The following is a 21,943-nucleotide window of genomic DNA, read 5'->3' on the forward strand; positions in this document are numbered from 1 at the left end:
CTCCAGTGTGGACTCTCCATGGGCCGCAGCTCCTTCAGGGCACGTCCACCTGCTCCAGTGTGGTCCTGTCCCTGGGCGGCAGTGTGGATACCTGCTCCAGCGTGGTCTCCTCCAGGGGCTGTGGAGGAATCTCTGCTGGGGTGCCTGGAGAACCTTCTCCCCTCCTCCTTCTCTGACTTTGGTGACTGCAGGGCTGTTTATCACACTCTTCCCCTCACCTCTGGCTGCCGGGCAGCGTTTTACCCTTTCTTATCCAGGCTTTCCCCAAGGCACCACCAGCTCGGCTGCGGGGCCCAGCCATGCCCTGTGGCGGGGCGGTTGGAGCCGGCTGGAACCGGCTGTGCCTGGCACTGGGTGGCCCCCACCGCTCCTCACAGGGAGCGCCTGGGCACCCGCACCCAGTACATTGCTTCAGCCAAAATTTCAGTGCAGCTGAGGATAGGGACAAAAGCAGACACTGCCTGCACTGAAAAACAGGAGAGGCCCATCACTGCCCTTACAAAACTCATCGGAAAAGCTGTGTTGGTGCACACCGCGATACCAGTTCTGTAATGTCTTCACATATCTATGTGTGTCGGTGTCGCTGCCCTTGCCAACAAAATAGGAACTCTGTCTGCATCTGTATGTCAGAAGTACTTAAGAGAGCAGGATATTCCCCCTATTTAGAAAGCATCAATTTTTTGTAATTACACCGGTGTGGACCTTTCACAGTGGGAGATACTCTGAGTGAATACAATCAGGCAGCTGCAGGTTCCCATACTGTAAACATAGATGTAAGATCCCCTATGGGCGTAGAGGCAAGCTATTCTCTTGGTAGCTTATGTCTGGCAAAAAAACTACATCAGACCTCTAAGAAGTTCAATGACAATAAAAGCAAATACACATCAGCGATGAAGATTTCTAAAGCACCAAGGCCAAGAAAGTCACGTCCTGGTCACTCAGGCAGGGCGTCTTTACTAAGGACCATGGCTTGTAGTGAAGCTCTCCCCCGGCACACAGGAGGGAAACAAAGTGTGTGCAACAAATGATACTATGCTTTTAAACACCGCAAGGCTTTAGCTCTTCTTCTAGCTTGGTCAGAGCTTTTAGGGAGCAAGAGTAAGATCACACACCAAAAGTGTGCTTACAAGACTTCAGTGCATGCCATTCCATTAGAAGAACTAGCAGAAAATTTACTTAGTGGGCAGTTTCCAATTTAGTACACTTTTAAGTAGCAGAAAACTTCTCAATTGTATGAAAATTAATTCTGTTTTTTCAACCAGCTGTATAAGATGATACTAAACCATCTGGCAGCCATATTGTCTAATTTGCTGTGTTTAAAATTAAAGAACTGGACTGCGGGCAGACTATTTGTGCTATCCAATGTGTCTTCACTATGTGTCTGTGCTATCCGATGCCATCAATGTGTCTTCCACACGGTGCCAGCAGAAGAACAGAAAGCTTTTTTTATTTTAATTTTACATCAATGATGGGAAAAGTCTATGCTTTACAAAACACTTCCTTGTATTTCAGATAAGAAGCTGCAGCACAGAAAGAGATTTGTCTCAGCGCAGCAATGAAACCATGCTGGGGTCAGAAATAGCGTGTGCCGATCTGACACCTTAGTCACTTGGCGTCTCAGGGATGAGGTTCCCCCCCGACTCTGCTCGCTCTGTCCTTGGCAGGGGTGCAGAAGAGCTGCCTTCTGCTGCAGGGATGCGACAGCTTCCACTGAACTCATGTGACTCGTGTATTTACTCATGCCACTGCATGCACAGTGGTTGTGAGGTCGGTAAGCGTAGCAACAGAGAAATGGGATGGAGGATCTTGTTCAGACAGACTATTCGTGTTGCCTAGTCTGCATTGCCCAATAACCCTGCTTGAATTATTGAATGCCTTAAGATGGATGCAAATCAATCGTGGCTGCCATTTCAATAAATGAAGTGTAACCCAAATCACAGACAGAGGCTTAACACAAATGGAAACTGTACTGCAAGCTTGTGTGAGGCCCTGCCTTACACATGCAATTATTATGCTACTGCACTTAGAGAGTAAAGGAAGACGGCTTCTCACAAGCTTAATTTTACCTGCAAAAAGTCTGACTGTAAAGCCTGTATTTCTGGCCTTAAGGCAGTTGTGCTTTCCCACAAAACAGTGTTGAAAGGCTGGGTTTAATGCATTTCTCCCTACTGGCAGAAAAGTCACCTCAGGGAATCACTGGTACTTCTGGCAATTTTATTGGATATCTGCTCAGTTTCAGGCACATAGTGGTGTTAAGGCTGCTATATCATGCTTATAACACACATTTGAAGAGACTGTTTAATGCATGAACTAAAATCTGACAGTTCAACTGCAGCGTGCTCATGCTCTTTTACAAACCACATTTACTGAATCAAAGAATAACAAAACAAAACACAACAGTTTTTCCTCTGTCAAAGGCATTAAAAGGTTTTTGAGTGACTTCAACATTTCTTCTAATTTAGGAATTGTTTTTCTCCTCTCAGAAAATGATTTAGAGCAGTTTTATTAACAGTCTTAATGATGTAGCAAGCCACAGCAACTATATTCACTGAAACAGAAAATGTCATCATTTTGCTAACAAATATCTTTAAAGCTTCTTCATATCTCTACTTTTTCACTTCACAAGTTGATAATCCTTAAATAAGAAGCCTGGTTAAGTTTTGTCTATTTAATCTTAGTTCCTGCCTAATTTTTTTTCTTTAGTTTAAGAAGAATCTACTGAGCTATGCTTTATACAGTGGTTGTTCAATGTAAAAGACTCCTGGAGAGCAGAAGCCTACTATGGGATCAGGTGCTCTTATACCTGACTTAGACCTTCTCGGTTTTATGATCAATATAACAGGAGTATGGAATATGTCCCTAATTCTCTCATTTGCTTAGTACATGACTTCTTTTTGTTTCAGGAGATAAATGGTCTGAAAATATCTAAAACTCTTTTTGCTCCTGTCTTCAGAACCTGACATAACACTGCTTTTTACTACAGAGCAGACAGTTTCAGAAGCCAAATCTGTAAGTGAATCAGTTCGGTATTTTACTCCCCACGTGAATCACATAGTGCATGATGAGCCAAATTAAAAATGCAATTAAAAGTGAGAGTTGCAGAGAGAGTTTAGATAGCACTGCTGCCGCAATGCATCGAGTTTGAATTCTAAGCACAGTGTTTCAAAGTCATAGTCTCAAGCCTCTGTTCCTCCTCCAAATCTGGTAGAAACACAGTATCTGCCAAAAACTTATGTATTCAATGTATGCAATTTCCTGACCACCAAGTTCAGCACTAAACCAAAGATTTCCTCCCTCATCCAAGGACAAAGTACTTGCAGCTTCACTTTTAATTCAATTCACTGTCTGAAGAAGGAACAGTCTTTCACTCTCTGAAAACCAGTCCTGAACACCCGCAGGGAGCATGGCTATTAGTGGCTTCAGAGAGAGACATAAGAGGTAGTAAGAGATGAAAATCCTCATTTCACCTTGGTAAATCCACCATTACACTATGGTGATGTGACAGGAAAAGAGCCAAATACCTGCCACTTTCATCCTGCTGAAGTGCTGAAACCAGGATTAGAGTTATATAAGGCTGTAAAATGGGAATTCAGCCGGCAAACGGAGGAATCTCTCGGTTCCCTTCCTTATTAAAATCACTGCTCTTGGACCTGAATAGCATTTCCTCAACATGAAGAAACAGCACAGAGGAGCTAAGTCCTCAAAACTGTAACTCTCACACAAGCATAGTGTTACAAGAGCACACTCTAGGTGATCTATGTGCATCTGAAAATTTCTGCTTGGAGTAAAACTGCAGGACACATGTCCTAGGCTGGTGAAAACTTGATCAGATGTTTATTATGTTCTGAGTATTTTGTACAGTGCTCAAACTTGGTTTATATTTCTGCATAAGACTCTGAAGCAAAGACTGAAATTGGATTCAAACCTGCCTGCACACAAGATGAGCACACCGGCATTGCTCAGGTATTCGCCATATAAAAGCTTACCTTAAATGAGAGGTTGGCAGTTCCAGGGTTCTCCTCCACACACACAGGGAAGACCCCATGAGTGCTGTCACTGCATCAGCCTCCCATCTAATGGTGCAGACTTCTTCACCACACTAAGTAAGCAGAGAACAGGATAAACTTAAAGTCAGAGGTACCCTTCCTATTGCTTTCTTAACAGTTAACCCATTAAAGCTGCCACGGTAAGTGTCAAATTAAAACTTGAAATCAGGGAGAGCACACCACCCTTATTTTTGAGTCAAGGTTGTGGAGGCAAGTGAAACCTCCAATGGGCCGAGGGCACTGGCCCCAGGGCTCTGAACTGGGGAACTCCAGTTTTCTCCAACCCTGCAGCACAATCCTAAAGTGCACTTGGTCCTGAAAGCGGGGAGTAAGGGATGGCTGCCCCAGCCCCTTCAGCCAGGGAGCAGAAAAAGTGCATTTAGAGTTGTAAGAGCAAAGTGAAAGCAAAGGGCTGACAGAAAGACTTGTAAGTAGGGTCAGGTAGGTCTGACCTCTTCCAAATTATGGCAGTACTAATGCCTCTCAGGAGGAGAAAGGGCTGGAATAGTTTGGAAGAAGTGGAGGGAAAGCAGCTCAGGTATTAAACATCTGCTTTTGCTTTGGGAACAAGAGTATATGTTGCTTGGAAATGCACGGTCTCCTTGACAGCCTGGGTATGTAAGGTAGCGTGCGATACGCACAGTGTAAGCCAGAAAAATATTGATTAAATCAACTGTTTTGCCAGCTGGAATTCAATGATATCAGACAGGGATGAACAGAAGGCATCCTTCAACCTATTCTTTCCTCCAGCAGGAGAGAGGTACTTTTGTCCTAGGAAGACAAGTGAATTAGAGTTGTAAATTTTACTAAAGAGCAAATAAGAAGTGGTTGATGGAGTGAAACCTTAGAACTTAATTAGCTTAAACACATAAAATCGAACAAGTAAGAGGTGAATAGGTACTTTTGCAAAGAAATAAGGAAGATGGGAAACAGATTAAATCTTTTAAGAAACAGCTAGTGTTATGTATTTTGGATTTTTTTATAATGTTGGATATTTGACACTAAAATATCTAGTATTTTAGTACTGACAAGCCAATATTCTGACTGTTGCCCTCTCTACAAAAAATAAGTTACTTTGAGAAATCTGCTAAAAATAAAGCTTTATTCAGTGGGTTTCCTTTCATTGAGTTTTAAGAGAAGCACAAGAGAAAATTCAAAGCAACAATTCCCAGTTTTGATACATACTGTAGAGTGCAGAAATTGATACTGCACACAGCAGCAGTCCAAGATACCACATAAAGATAAATGACTGAGGTACTGCAGAAAAAATATTTGTCCAGATGCCACCTTATTCTGATATAGCATTATTTTCATACCTGCATTAGTGTAACCGAAGTGCCTTTTCCATTTATCTTACCTCTGTGTGGCAACACTCTACACGTCTTTTAACTCATTCATCCAAAAACATCCAAGGCAGTTGGCTGAATGCTACGTTGCATTTAACCATCCTGACAAGACTAGGGTCAGACATCCAACAACCCCAGCCTAGGGAGTCTTACTATAGCAAATTTATGAGAGCAGATGTTCCTCAAAACCTTGCAAGACTACATGTAGGTTTTGGCACACTGGAGTAAAGCAGCTACAGTGGTACATATATATTCTCATAGCTCCATAAAGCACTAATTATACTGGTCTTACTGCATGCTGAAAATGTGCAACTGAAGCTAAGCTAGTATGATTAAGGGATCTGAAACCTTGGACAAGTGCTTGCCCTTAAAATACTGGGTGAACAGCAGGGTCTTAGAAGAACTCGTTGTGGTTTTTGGCAGTTTAGGGAATACGTGTTTAATCACTACTTTTAATGTCTTCTTTCTGAAAATAATTGAGGCTGTGTTTTCATCAAGAATGTCACATTTATTCCATTAATCCTATATTTATCGAATAAAATACCAGGAAATGAAGAAGAACAAGAATAAACAAGAATTCTATAGATATAATATACATCAGGATGCATTTATTTACAGAAAAATGTTGCATGGAAAATTATTATTAGTTTCTCAAAATTGACTGGAATTATGATTTAAATCTTTAAAAGAGTAAAAGAATCATTTCAACGGGTATGGAAGGCAAAATTTCATACATAAGACTCAATTAAGATCGCACTCAAATCTAGGAAAAGGTTGCTGGCAAAGAGAACAGTTTCTTTTACTTTTGGTAAAAGGAAAGGCTGCTGATCATCTGCTGCACTAAAAGGTGGATCTTAATCTGTTTATGAACAGAGTGATATGATGTACTTGACTCTGGGATAAGGAGGTGAGAAACTGTCTCAGAGGATACCCCTGGTCATGTAATCCTCAGATAATACTAATACTCTAATATTTATATTTTGTAAATTAAATATCATACTGAAGATGGTTGCAATTTACCAGTGTACCTGTGTACTGAAAAAAGTCTCCAGTCTGAAACATTTTTGGAAATCAGGAGATTTTTAGCAGTTGGTTCAGTACATAAGACCAATGGAACAAATTTAATGGTTATGCAGTCACCAAAAATAAAGCATAAATACAAAACATCAGACATAATTCTCCAGGGAAGATCTCATCACTGAAACCTGAGGGGATCATTAGCCCCAGATTTTAACACACTCTTTTATATGGAATGGTCTATGTTATGCATTGCATTATGTTTTGTATCATTACCTGCAGCTATTCCAAATAGCATGGCTACTCTTCTCGCCTGTCTGGTTTAGAAGCAGCAAGCTACTTCCCTTTTCTTCCCCATCAAATACATGTTTGTACACTGTAACATTTTCACTGCTCTCAAATAAGTCTACAGACTTGGCCAAGAATATCAGCTGAATTATTTGAAAATGGTATCTTTAAAGAATTTTTAAACATGTCTACTTTTAGTAAGGAGGTACATGCTTATTATTTAAAAAATATTAGCAATAATTTCTCGAAAAGAGCTTACACGGAAGAATCATATTGCTCTGTATTGAGTGCATGCAGAACAAAAGGCTCTTCAGGATGGCTTTTCTTTCAGGTAAATAATCTGTAACAGGCAGATGGCATTCAGATTGGTTAGTTGCTGTTCCACATGACGTACTAGCAAAAAAAGGTTTTAGTCTTGTAATATAAAGGGTTTTGTTAAAACCACTCAAAAGCAATAAAATCTCACAAACGTAAGTTAAAGCTCAGAGCAGCAATTTTTTCCCATGTCATCAATAAAGCCTATTTTTAACTTTCCTCATGCCAAAGTAAGTCTTCAGCCTCATCTCGAAGCAAAGTTTATAAAATGTTACTTACAATAAATTCAAGTTCTCTCTGTGTTAATCTACCTAACTTTTGATAAAAGCATGGATATAGCCAACAAAAGTCAGATGCTATTGGTTCATCAGGTGCAATTGCATCCTACTTTACCTTTGCTTTTATTTTCATCAGAAGTAAGTCCACCGATGTTAATGGGTTCAAAATGGCAGAGCTGAGCTATAAATATTTCCTTGCTAGTTCTTTCCCACTTCAATGCAATACATTTTCAGAGACCAGCTCATCATTATTATGAAACAGATTATGAAACTGCCTTTATCTCAAGCCACAAGTTTTCTCACTTTTGCTCTTCCCATTCTCTCCCCCATCTCCTGTGGGATGGAGTAAGCGAGTGGCTGGTGGGTGTTCAGTTGCTGGCCACAATATGTGTGCACACACAAAGCATTTTGCTAGAGTTGGTAAAAAAGGTTAAGCTTTTTGTAAGGTCTTTGACTGACTTAATTACCTTAAATATGTCTGTATCCCGACAGTTACTAGATAACGTCATGAGCAGATACACAGACCGTGAAGTGGTCGAGCTAACGCTGGTGGAAGAACCCCGTTAACAGCTGCTGTGAAAAGCTGAGCGAAAGAGCTCAAACCTCCCACCCGGGCGCCCAAGGCAGCGGCAGGTCAGCCTCTTCACTCACTCTGCCCTTCGACGTGCAAAGTCCAAAAGGAAGAAGCAGAAGCAGGACTGGTTTTGCAGCGAAAGCACTCAGCTGGATGCAGGCTATCGGAGACAGAAACTGAATCCCCTGTTTGACCAGAGGTATAGGTTCGTACTAGCCCACAATTTCCTGTCTCTTATATATAGCATGTAACTGCTTCAACTGCCCTGTTTTATTGCCTACTGAAAAGTGAGTGAGTAATTTCACACTTGCTCTTGGATATTAAGTTTATTATACCAAGCTTTATCTTAGAGTATACTTTGAGAACTGTTACGCATTTCAGAAGAACAGGGATTTGTAACAGAGCTAGTAGCAGGCCTTTATTATAGAAGTGGTAGGAGTTACCATCTGACAATAGTAGAGGTTTTTCACAGAGTAATTGGCATTGATTATCTCCCATCCCTGTGCACTGTCACTTTATCTTCCGTCCATGTGCACTGACACTTATCAGTACAGATGCCCTGGAAAGATGGTTTTATGAAGTGTCCGTGTACAGTAATGTCACTCTCTTTGTGGTAAAAGCAAGTCGATTATCACCTACGATCAAATTGGACCAGCCACAAAAGTTAATCACAGGTCTAGATGTCTGTTATAGAAGTCATGGAAAGTCAAGAATTATTAGGTCACAAAAGGAGACAGGCAAGCTTCTAGCTTAAAGAAAAAAAAAAAAAAAAACAAAACCCCACAACCCCCTGCCAGAATTAAAGAATTTGTAAGAAAAGAAAACAAAGAGCTCCTGAAGTGCAGGGTGCTGTTAATGGATCAGAAGGGGACAGCAGGAGGAATAGCGTTAACTTCTCTTGTTCATCTCTTGTGGCCGCAGCAAGTTCTCAAGTCAGTTTAGACAAGCCTTAGCTATGCCATTTCCCTGAAGTGTGCTGACATAGCTAATGACAAGGCCCAACAGATGATTAAAGGGATGAAGGAAGGAAGCGACATCATGCTTTCCAAGGAAAGAAAGGATTAAGTCAGGTGTAACTCCAGTTCTTAGCATCACATTCCTACAAATAGAAAGCAATACTGAAGCTATCATTGTCACCATTCAGGCATGATGAGAAGTGTTAAAAATAATGAACTACCTATATGAACACATAAAAATGAGGTAAAGCATGGTACAATGTATGATTATCAGCCATTTCAGCTAGCCCTGAAACACGGATAATATGTGTTCTGCAAACTATCCATCAAACCTATCCTACATTATTCCATCTGACAGATTAAATAGCTGATCTTCAGTGTGTGTAAAATTGCCAGATATCCAGCAACGTAAGACGACCCAGGCCAGTTTTCACAAACAAAAAGCCTGAGCCTGGTAGTAATGAAAATTACTACCTTCTTTTATTCTGCCAAAATGTCAGAGTTTGCATGGCTTGAAACATAAAAATGAGAGAAAGACTGTGTGCAGATAGCTAAGCAAAGGAAGTGGGGTTAAGATGAACAAAAGCAGGTTGCAAACTGCCAGGTTTAGGGTAACAGAAGCTGCTAAGGGAACACAAGGCAACTAAATCTTATGTTCTTTTTCTAGCACAGAACAGCATAATCGAAAAGCAATTAAAGGTACATGAGGTAGTGATCAGCTGACCTAATTGTTCACCAGCAATCTGAGAACAGATTGTCAGGTGTGATCATATAGTCCTGACTTAGGCGAGTGATAGTGTAAAATGTATGTATATATGTTTTAAACAAATTAAGACAGTAGCATAAGGGCTAAAAGAAACTCACAAAGAATCAGAAAAGCTAAGCATCGTAGTGGGTGGCTTACCTTGAGAGAATTATGCAGTAATTTTGAAAAGCTAATGTTTCAAGCATAACCATTTATAGGGAATTTATAGCTATTCATCATTTATAGGACAACCAGAATAGTATCTAAGCAGCAATTAAAGACAGATTAGGATCAAATCATACAGAGTGGGTAGAACTTGTATCATGGTGAATTCTTAGTCAATAAAATAAAAATTTCGGTGCAACACAAGAAAGTGTCCTCACAAGATGTAATTGGCTTAGCAGTATTAAATACTGTGTATGGACTTAACTTTTGTTTGCACATCGCAGCACAGACCCTCTATTACAGAGAGGAAACAGCTAGCAGGCAATTTCATTTGTAACATGACTTGGTAAGACCTGCAAACCAGGCCAGAAGATACCAACTTATATTCCAGTTCTATCACACATGCTGCCTCTTAAAAATTACTTTATTTGCATATAGATAGGTATTTATTTGAAGGAAAAACATGGAACACAATATAAGTGAAAGCAACACAACTATGGTTCACCTTGACCAAAAGGGCTACAACCTGAACAGCTTCCCGAGATGCCACCCCAAAATGGATGAGTTCCAAGGTCTGATAATAAATGGCACGCACCTTTAGTGCCTTGCTCAGTGCCAGACTTTCTATCCCATATGAGAAAAAGTTGTGCGCCATAAGGACTCAGAACTTTACTGACATTTAGTTTAATGGAAGGAAATTATTTCGCTTTCAATCAGCTCAGGAATATTCTGCTCCTAAATTGACTGCTAATTCCTAATGCAAGCCTGCTATCCATCCATATTGCTATTATAGAAACTGCTCCTTAATTTACAAGTCCCTCTCTTTCTCCACCAAAGGTGTCACAAATTGGTGCAGATTTCTTTTGTTCAATTAAAAATGACATTAGGAATTGTATTTTTTATATACTCTTTGCACTCTAAAAGGCCCATTTTGTGCTGCAGTGAAATGCTACAACAAATTCATGAAAATAACCTACTACTACCTTCTAAGTTTTGCCTGATTTATCTGCTGCTAATGCTTTACCCTCTTAATTCTGGGCTGTTCAATTCACAGTATTTTCAGGAAATTACTTTTCCGGTATTTCTTTATAATTTTGCAAATTAGCCTCTGGCCATCAAATTTCCATTTCTGAAAGTTAATACATAATAGATGTCTTCACCTCCTACGTACTGTATCAGTAGTTTTTCTTTCTTTCTGTTTTCTTTTTCCTTCAGAGAGGGAGAGGGGGAGAGAGAGGGAAGGATAAACCTACTATTTAGAGGGTTTGATATTATTCTAGGTTGATTATATTTGTGTAACTAATTGTAAGGAAGTATTAATGGCACTTATCTAGCAGGGTTGTAGGTTGACTTTCACTGCATCACCAACATTATGCTGTCAAGAACAAGTCAGCACTTTAAGACAGATGATCCACCATTAATTAAGGAAAACGGTATCCCGAGCCAGAGATTTAGAGTGCTCAGTCACTGCATTAAGAGTATTACTGGTTTTAAGACACTGAAAGCCCATCATCCGTGCTAGAGCTCATCCATGCTGCTTTTCCTGCCATAGCACAGTCTTTTACCATGGTTTACAAGAAACGCAGTAAATTCGTATTTATACACAACTGCTTTCAATCCTCAATGATAGTACCCTATTGTAAGACACCAGCTTAAAAAATGTTTTTTAAGCAGCAGGAGGTTTAGGATCACCCTTGTGTTCAATTTTGATATGATTTGTTCTCATACGATAGCTTTGGTGCTTTAAAGAAATTCCTCACAGATAATTTCTGGATCACCCTCTTTCACATGAATTGTAACAACATCCATGGTTCACAAAACAGGTGTTTTCCTTTAGATTGGGAAGGGGTACCTGCAAAATTACATAGGAAACAGCTAGGCTAGAGGTATTTTTAGCTTAACAATATGGACATTGAACACCTTCGCAGTCTGAAATCATTCCCTGGGACGTCTCCTTCAGTGTCACACTGTAGAATACATTTCTTTTTTAAAAGGTCTTGAGCTTGTTATGGGATGTTGCAGATGTGACTTACACCTCTATGCCCGGGGTGCATGGAAGAGATGTTGCACGGACCTTTCTGGGCTGTCTACTGCACCACTGCAGAGAGCTGCCTCACGCCTCTTTAGCGGCACACAGGTTCATCTGTCTAGAAAGATAATATTAAATTGCCCTACAAACCACTGCTATCATAAAGTAACTTACAAGAACCTAAGTTATATTGTTAAAATCCATTTCTGGGGAACATACCTCCGTGTTAAAACATCCCGGTTCACAGTTCTGATTTTAGGGCCAATTTTTTAAAAAAGCGGCCTCTATCTTTAAAGCACCATTTTCTTGTGCAACATCCTGCTTGCAGTTTTTGTAGAAAAATGTGGGTGAAACTGGCTGCTTTTACCTTTCTCTGATTGACTATCATAGAAAAACCCCAGATTTTCAATTAACAGCTTATTGGCTGACAAAGCTTTATCTTGCTGACAGCACTTAGCTTAATGACAGGTTAATCTTCTGAAGACTGCCATCTGACACACCTCTCTTTCAGGAAATCAGAAAACAAATAAAATGCTAATCAGTTCACATGTGGCCATATAATTCCTCACCACTGCTTGCTGCAGATATGCCCAGGAATTATTTTATCAGGTTAAACCAATATTTCGTGTAACCTTCATCAGAAGTTAACAACAGCAAAAAGCAAATAAACCAGGATGCAAACAATCAATACACTCGTACTCAACAAACTTGCAGTGAAAGGAGGAAGAATGGGCTTCAAGAGGATGAATTTTTTCCTGACCTTTTTTGAATGAGTGATGTACATCCTGGAGCATGAAGACTGACAGCACCAATAAGTTTTTATCCCAGCCAGTTTAACTACAAGCATTACTCATGCCGTGCCTTATAATTTAGACTTGAATTAACATACAGCTTTACTTACTGCTCTCTGCCATTCTATTTCTTCTAGCACAACGCAGAAACGTTGGGCAAGTTGAATTATAGGAGCCATAACACCACAATGTTATTTTCCCAATTGTATATACATTAACATTCTGATCCCTTTCTTTTGGGAATGAAATCTGTAGTGCTAGAAGCCTGGTCTCTATCCAAGGCAAAGCCATCTATTTAGTTCACTTTCCCCCCCGCCTTTAATCTTCGAAGATGTATGTGGGGGTGGAATTTTCAGCCATCTGAAATAAAAGTAGTTCTGTCTTTTTGATGCTTGAGGGAATGTGAGAACAATCTAATTCAAGAAAAGTCACTTTTTTGTTCTGAATAAAAAATTGTAGCAAAGTACTATGAGCTAACTGTCTGAAAAATGGCTTGGGAGCTATTCTAATGAAAAAGCATAAATATAAACAAACCTCCACAGGAGCAATGTAATTAGTTGTCTTGTCAAAAGCATGACCTACAATATCGCAGTGTAAGAGGCTATTGCCAAATCCAAGAAGCATTAATCCTGAGTTGATCCGATCACTGTAATAAAATTACCAACACAGAAAATGAGCTTCATCATCATTCATGAGCTGAAGGATGACTGGCAATATTTGTGGTTCAGCATATGAATGTCCTTTTCCAAAGAGCTTGTTAACTATACCGTATATACCAAACACATTCTCCCGAACCTGGTATTTCACACAGATGTTGTCAAGGGTGGTAAAAAAATCATAGCCTTACTCCAAACTGCTATGCTAGTTTCAAAATGAAGATGTCAAAACTTGTAGTTAGTATCTATAATTACAAGGAAACTTTTCACTGAGAAGTGAGGTACAGTAAAGCTTAATCAGCATGTTTACAATTCTAAAAAAGCCAAGCAGGATAAAGGTCTTAGGAGAGCAACTTTTTAATAGACACACCAACTTCTGCATGCTTGAGAGAAAAATATTAAATTTCCCCAAACAACCACCACGATAAAGTAATGAGCAAGAGCTAACTGTACATTTGCATTTTGGTGTGCAGTACATGTAAATCAAAGGTATGTAACAACTGCAGAAGGAGTATGTACTTATTGCTGGCAGACTTGGAGACTGTCCCAGGGAAGCTAGTACCCATTGTAATGCTAAGCAATGCTATTATTTATGCATTAAAAACTAATTAGAACAGCTTAACATTAAATGTGTTAATTCTTCCTGTACAATCAAATGCCACTTAGGGTGTACACAAGTTTCTGTAACTGCCTTCTACTTTAGTCTCTTCTTTGCTGGTCTCATTTTTTGTCTTGCCAGTGTGGTATTTAACAGAACAGATTTTTTTACCATGTCCCCTCTTCCACATGCCTCTGGCTGTCAAATGACAAAGGGAAAACTTGTGTTTCAGTGACACTGTGGTCTGTGCAGACAAATGCAGATCCCCTGGGGAAAATCTTTGATTCCTTATTTAAAAATTGCCTGAAATAAGATTTCTCTTGTTGTCGGAAAGGAAAACACAAAATCATTCCCTATACGCACTCCAACAGCATTTTAAGGCTAGTTTTTTGGGGGCAAGGATCCTTTTAAAAATACCGAGAACAATCCCTCCCTCAAGAAACTTACTCTATAATGTGTCTAAAGCAAGCAAGATTCAGTACTTGGTGTCCCCTCACATCAGCCTCTGCTATATAACAAACCTCTTTTTGAGGTTTGTCTTGCCTGAATCTCCTGGTATGTAGTCGGCAGAGGTTTAGTGAAGCAACTGGCTGCTACTGTGGTGGCACAGCAGTTAGTCGCTAGAGAGCCCACGGGCAGCCGTGTAAAACCACAACTCAAATGGCAGCAGAGGACACAGCCGCGGCTGCTGCACGGACACTCGTGTGATTCTCATCTACACACACACTCCCACTAGATGTATGCGTTAGCCGTCATGCAGAGGTAACAGGGTTCGCAAAGAAAGAAAAAGTACTTCAAATTAAGTCCAGCGAATCACTTTTGATAGTATTCGCACAATCTTTAATGTTTCTGAAAGCACATTTCAAATTGCTTGGTTACAAAATAAACACTCTGCAAACACAGAGCTCACATAAGGAGGGAGATGAGGGATTGCAATACTGTACCTCAGGAGCATGGGGATGCTCCCCACAGTTCAGAAAGAAAAGAGTACGTTTGTCATCTAGGTGGTCTAGTCTTCTTTGGGGGCGGAAGTCTCTGTCCTGAAGTACAGCACCTTTGAGTGCCTGCTTTTTGCATGTGACCTTTTTCCCCTATAGTTGTCTAGGAATAGAAACGACAGAACTGATCCCGCAAGGAAAATTAGTTTTGGTGCACTCTTTTGTGACCACTCACTTGTTCCTTAGAGAAAGGAAGAGGCCAGCTATGCTGAAACCTGCACTTGTCCTGCTTTGGTTAGTCCATTTAAGAATTGTCTGTGTGTGATTTTACAGTGTAACTCATGAATAAGTGTAAAGTTTGACCTTTTCTAGTTTCCTGCTAATGCTAAATGGGTTTCCAATCAGGTAGACTGTCTCTGTAAGATGAAATGTGACTTTTGCTGGGGGCAAGCTTCTATATAGCACGATGTAAAGCCAAAAGCTGACTGTGCGCATGGAGTATTTTCATTCTTATTCTAGCACTGTTTCATAGGTGTTTGTCAGAAAGCATGAAACCTGTCCTGGTTTCAGCTGAGATAGAGTTAATTTTCTCTCTAGTAGCTGGTATAGTGCTGTGTTTTGGAGTTAGTATGAGAATAATGTTGATAACACACTGATGTTTTTAGTTGTTGCTAGGTAGTTGTGGTGCCTACACTAAAAGTCAAGGACTCTTCAGCTTCTCACGCCCTGCCAGGTGCACCAGCAACTGGGAGAGCACAGCCAGGACAGCCGGCCCAGGCTGGCCAAAGGGATATTCCCTGTCATATAGCGTCATGCTCCCTCTATAAATGGAGAAGCTAGCTGGGAAGCGGGATCGCTGCTCAGATCAGACTGGGCATCAGGGTGTTTTATTTTCCTTCTGCATGTGGTGAGCAATTGTATTTGTGCATCACATGTATTATTATTATTACTGTTATTGTTGTTATTAATATTATTATTATTCTCTTCCTTTGTTATCCTAGTAAAATATCTTTATCTCAACCCACAAGGTTGTTTTTCCATTCTGCTCTCCATCCCCTTGTGGGGGGAGGAGTGAGCAAGCGGCTGCGTGGTGCTCAGCTGCTGGCTGGGGTTAAACCATGACAAAACCAAAACAATGAAATACATTTGTTCCTGGGGCTCTGCTGCCTCCAGAACTAAGAGCTGTTTGTGGTCCTAATGAAAAAGCCCTCTAGGAAAAAGGTGCATGAAATTTAGGCACTTAATTGTATATGCCTGTCATTAAGTGGTAAAGGCTCGCTGAATGACTGTTCAAAAGGTTAGCAACTGACATTTTAAGTTAATGCTCAGGTTCAGTATGCCCCCTGATGTAGTGGCACAAAGAAACAACTCCAGAAATAAGCTGCAAAGCCCTTTTCAAAATTACTTCTAACTACCTTTACAAGCCTGTGGAGAAAAAAGTTCATTTTAACTACGGACACCTGCTCTTTCTGTGATGATGCATCCTGGGCACGTTCAGGTGACATCATACCAACTCCCACCACCCCCATGCAGGGCAACCGTACAGACTGCACGCATATTATTTCTACCATTTGTTGACAATTCAGGATAGCATTAACGGGCATTACCAAACAACTAAATTCTGTATTTTCTGTTTTTAGGAAACTGAAGAAATGAGAATATGAAATGACCCTTCATTTTTTCCTTCTCAAAGGTGTTGAGATTGGGTGTTAATTAGACTCTCCAGAAGATGAGCAGAATTCAAATTTATTCAAAAAAATTTCATCGTCAAAAATGGGAATAGAAATGTGTTTTAATATGAGCAGTTTGCATAATAAATTATCATAGACAACACTAGCTCAACGTCTAAATTATTGCCTACCTTGTGATTCTTTAAGAGCTATTCTGTGTACATTTTCAACACATATAAAACATGCAGAAATTATTTACATAATATTCTTTGCACAAGGAATGCAGACTTTATAAGAGTGGTCACTCAGCATAAAATTATGTTTGGACCTTCTTGATGGAATAAATGGATATATCAATTTCATGAATGTGAGGCCAAAATACTACAGCTAAGTTGGTGACCTGGTTCAGCCCAAGGGCCCATCTCACCACCTATTCTGTTCCCAGAAGTGCTATAAGAAAATACTGAGGGAGAACAGGAATAGGGCAAGCCATATGCAATATTTCTGCAACAGCTTTCAGCTTTCAGCTGAATTTTTTTACATGAAAATTTTGCTGAAGTATGTTTATGCATGAAAACAAATACAAATTTTTAAAAAATATGAAAGCATTTATACTTCCTGTCCTGGAAGGAATGATATGTAACAATGACTTTTCTTTCTCTCTCTCTGTCTCTCTCTCTTTCATTGAATAAAGGTTTGTACTCCATTTTGAAAAGTATATCTTATGCATTCTTTTTCTGCATTGTGCTATCACTACATTTTAGGAATTCATTTATTATTCTTTGATAGGTGACTTAAGTGCAAGAAGCATCCAAAAAGATCTTAGTCCCTCTTCACCTGAAAATCCTCAAAAGATTCTGTAGTTTGAGTGAAAATTTTGAAAAAAAATGGACTCTCATGATAGCAATGATGCTTTACTTGAAGAGACTGCAGCATAAAGAGGTAGTATTAAGCTGCAATAATAAAATGTGTACATTTTTCAAAATTCCATAGGATCCATGAACAACTGAAGTGTTATTCTATATTCATTTGGACAGTGGAAAGAACATTTATCTTACCTGCAAGAGTCCTTTGAAGGTACTACCACCAAGATAAAGGCAAATTCAGAGCATGTAGTTATATTTAGATTTTTCAAAAGCATTTGTCAAGGAATTTCAATCAAAGAAACAGAAGGTACAATAGGATATGGGTTAAAAAAAAGCTGTCTGAAGAACAAAAGGAAAAGCTGCATAGCTGGAAGTTTTTCAGTTTGGCAGAGATGACTCGAATGCTTGCACTCCTTCTGCCTTCTGGAGGGGCAGTTCTAGGAGCTAGTTAGAGATTACCCACAGATGAAAAGCCAATAGTTTAGATAAATGAGAGACGTTATAAGAAACAAATAGCCAGTAAGGCAGTAACACAAGTGTATCAAATTAAAATTCAAAGTAAAATTTCAGTATTTCTATAACAGCTTGTACATGGTGACTCATGAAGTCTTTATTTGCCTCATTTATGAACCATAAATGAATTCATATAGTCTAGATGTTCGAAACTCTTAACTTTACTAATTCCTTGTCTCATATGTCTCATATTTTGGGACAATAAACAACTTAGCATCAGTGAAGCAGGATTAAGTAAGAACTGCTAGCATTGGGCTAAATAGAACACAGAGATTACGCTTTCAGGCAATTAAACACCAAGATTATACAGAAGATAAACAAGCCTAACCCATGCTGGAATAGACAAGCTTCAGAAAACAAACAGAACTAGATGAAGACAAAAATAATCCAATTGGTTAACTTGCTGAGAAGTTAAGAAAGAAGAAAATAATGTTAAGAATAGGCGTGCATTTGGCAAACTAAAGAAGAAATGCTGAATCACAAAGAACTTAACTTGTAACTCAATTTAGTGGTAATTTCGGATCAATTTATCAACTATGTAGGGAGACATAATTTGTTCTAGGAAAGAAAGAAATATGAAAAGAAAATTTGATGTTTCATATTAAAGAACCTGTTTGTAATTCTCTAAAGAAGAAAGGAAAACAGATCAAAAACACTAGATGAGCTGATAGGAAATAAGAGAAGAATATTACCAACTTTGCAAAGAATGTCACAAGAGGTGGGGGTGATGTGCTTTCCTGTAGTTGAAGTGATTTCAGTTTTGCTATTAAAAACAGATTTCAAAAAATCCACACAACTACTGACCATACTTGTGTGCTCATTCTTCTGGCTGGTAGCTTTTGCAATGTGAGCTTCTGGCTGGTAGCTTTTGAGATGTGTCCAAGCATCTGATTCTTATATAAACTGTGGTCAGAAATCCTTAATAAACCAAACAGATATTGCCCAGAGCACAGTGGTGAAACCCCAAACAAAACTAACTTCCCCAAAATGTACTGACTTGAGTGGAAAATCCAATGAAGCAACAGGTAAACAGATGTCACTGCAGAGATACAAAGCACATCGGCTATGAAACTGAGGACAGACAAAAAGGAAGAGCTGGAAAAATCAGGATCAGCCAAAGATGCAGTTAACAGTGAGACAGAGAGGAGACTCCGTGATGTAGAAGAAAAGCTTGATCTTCTGAAGTGATACATAATGGAGTGAAAGGAGTTGGGAAGGAAAATGAGTGTGAGAAAACATCAGACCATATCCTGCAGAACACCTGCAAGCAGTGAGGGAACCATGGCAGGATGGCATGCTGTTTAATTCCCGTTTCATCAAAGAGCTGGAAAGAAAGCAAACATTTTAGAAATCCCGTGCAAAACCCGTTGTCTTCAACTATCACGTGTCCAAAGAGATAAAGCGCAAAGGAGCCAAGGAATGGAAGAGGGGTCTTGAAAAGAGAAACAGGAGAAACCCTTAGGTGGAAGCGGTTCCACTTTCAGAAGGAACTCCAACAGATGGCCTTGTGTCCCAGAAAGACCCATACTTGTGGAGGCATAGCCCTGTACAACTGAAGACCAGGTGGTCCCACAGCACGAACCCAAACACTGCAGCGTGCTCCAGCTGCTGGGGATGGGGCAGAAGGGTACACGGGCTGTGAGGCTGCACAGCCTGTGAGCGAACAGCACGATGGACATATGAGAACTGATTTTATGAGAATTAGAGAGATCAGCTTAATATATACTTGTGATGATATAAAGACAAATAAAACATGAAACAATTTCCTGTCTTTTTATCACTACACGGCAAAGGGTAGAAATTGCAACATGTGAGGCACTATGTCTTCACCTCTGATTACCAATAACAACTCCATCAAGCCCCTTCTTGGAAAACAGTTAAATAATTTCATAAAGAGCATGACGTGACAGAAAGATGGAATGAGGTAGTCTAAAATTGAACATGCTAAGTAATTTTTAGAACTATGCTACTACTGCAAATCTAGTTGATAAGGAAAATTTCAATTGTTAAGACAGTAATTAGACATTAAATGTATTTAGGGAAAGTCTTATGATTTCTTTTTCCCTCAAGACAAGACAGAATTGGAAATCAGGAAGAAAAGAATGATATTACGTATCGCAGAGTGATAACTTGACCAAATAGTAATTTTCTGTTCCTTAAATATGGCAAAAACAAGCAGATGTCTTTGTTCATACTATTAGAAGTTTGTTTCTAAGAACAAGCACTTTGTCATCTGAAGAGGCACTATACCATACGGTTTTGTGATGCAAATTCCTGTGAACAGCAGATGTTTGTTTACCCCCTGCCCCTTGATCTAATGCAACAATTCTTAATGCAGGATTTCTCCTTGGAAATCAAACGCTGAGCTTAGGCTCCAGATCCTGAAAGACTTACTGGCATTTGTACTCCTGTCCACTGTTCCCTTGGACTAAGGAAGGTAATTCCTTAAAAGCATTTAGCAAACAACTTACCTGTAAATTACCGATATATCCTATTCCTAACAACCTACATACAATAATTCCTAAACTTATTACTACTTCAAAGCAAACACTGGTTTCTATATACCAGGTATAGGAGGAGGAAAGTCTACATCTTTCAAACTGATCACTCTCTGTTTCATTCCCAGCAAACTTGGTTTAGCAAAAATGTATAATTATTTCAGGTGTTATTACCTGGTACATTGCCCTTGGATAAGAGGTTACAGCAGCTGATTCCAGAATCCTAATGCTTATCTGAAAAACCCTCAGCTGAGACACACTTGAAAAAAACACTCGTACCTTAAAAGTTGCATGATTGTTTCAATGCTTTTACAGTCAGAATATGGTATTTCAAAAATAGACCAATTTAGACGGGTTTTTTGTTGTTTTGTTTTTTAATGATTTTTTTATAAAGCGGGTTCAAATAATCTTTAACTAGGCAATGGTGACCCCATAGCTGCCATGGGACAAGTACCATGTGGCCCACAATCCCTTTAACCATGCTGCTTTTTTTATCTATAGACGAAAAACCCCGTGTTTAGTTCTCAAATCCAGACTGAGTTCAGCAGAACTTTTCAAAGACAAACCACAGATAACTCGAAAGCTGGATAATCTTCAAGTAACAGCTCATCTGGGACTGCAGATTTTCCAGTTGCTTTTGATGTCTCTCAATTGACTCTCTAAGGTGATTCTTTTTGTCATTTGACAAATGTAGTAGTTTCTTCAAAGTGCTCAGAGGAATAGAGGGTAAGCACCCTGGTCTATCACACCTACTGTATAGGACCAATCAATACATGAGAAAGAAGCAGCAGGAGAGGAATATTACGTACTATCATTATCTTGCATTACCTGGCAAGAAGTTATCTTTAATGATTTAAAGTACAGCACTGTTCTGATATGGGGTTGTTCTCCAGAGTGACTATAAGAAAGGCTTTGTTTTATACAATAGATCCTTCTCTGAATGCACTCTGTATCGTTCCTATTAACATCAAATGACAAAATAAGCATTTCTAATTTTAGCTGTTAGCTCTACGAGGCATACACTGCTCAGAGAAAGCATTGCTTGCTAGTGTTGCTTACTAGATTTGCAAAAAAAGCTAGTTGTTAATTGCACTGAAGGCAGGTAAAAGCCACTTTCTTGTAGAGACTATGCTAAAATCATACAGCCAGAACAGAGCACTAACGTGAAGAGTCTGGCTGAGCATCACAGGGACAGCAGATTTCCTTTAATCTCTTTTAGTAGAGCAACCAGAAGCAAGGCTTCATCTGAACTTTCTTTTACAAAGTTACTTTTCAGAGTAGAACCGTACCTGGCATGCAGGTCCCCAACATGGTTTCGTATCCTCTGCCCAAAAAAAAGGGTCCCCAGCTCTCTCCATGGACGTGAAATTGGGATGTATGCCTCCACCACTTGCCACACAGAACCGTTTTTTCTAAAGATCCCATTACTGCCTGGCTCTCAGTCATGTGTCCATTTGCTCTCATCAGGATGAGGCCCTGGGAACTGAAATCATGAACATGATAGAAGAGTGGGGTGACTCAAAAGCTAGGTTCACTATTAGGCTGGGTCCAATAGGAGCATACCATCAATGTTTGGTGTATGTTTGCAGAGGTGGAACAAAACCATGCACTATTATTAGATCATGAGAGTGAACTTATTCTAGGGAACTAGCTG

General features: G+C 39.6%; 1 long non-coding RNA gene across 1 annotated transcript in view; it reads right to left on the reverse strand.

Annotated features, from left to right (window-relative positions):
* The window catches only part of LOC129201586 (uncharacterized), a 71,878-nt gene that overhangs the window by 6,346 nt on the left and 43,589 nt on the right, over positions 1-21,943 (reverse strand). Inside the window, exons 7-8 of the long non-coding RNA XR_008575443.1 lie at positions 6,957-7,037; positions 3,987-4,099 (exon numbers count right to left, since the gene is read on the reverse strand). This is a non-coding gene — a long non-coding RNA (uncharacterized LOC129201586). The remainder of the gene's footprint in view (positions 1-3,986; positions 4,100-6,956; positions 7,038-21,943) is intronic.

The sequence above is a fragment of the Grus americana genome, chromosome 1, assembly GCF_028858705.1.
Source record: "Grus americana isolate bGruAme1 chromosome 1, bGruAme1.mat, whole genome shotgun sequence".
Lineage (NCBI taxonomy): Eukaryota > Metazoa > Chordata > Aves > Gruiformes > Gruidae > Grus > Grus americana.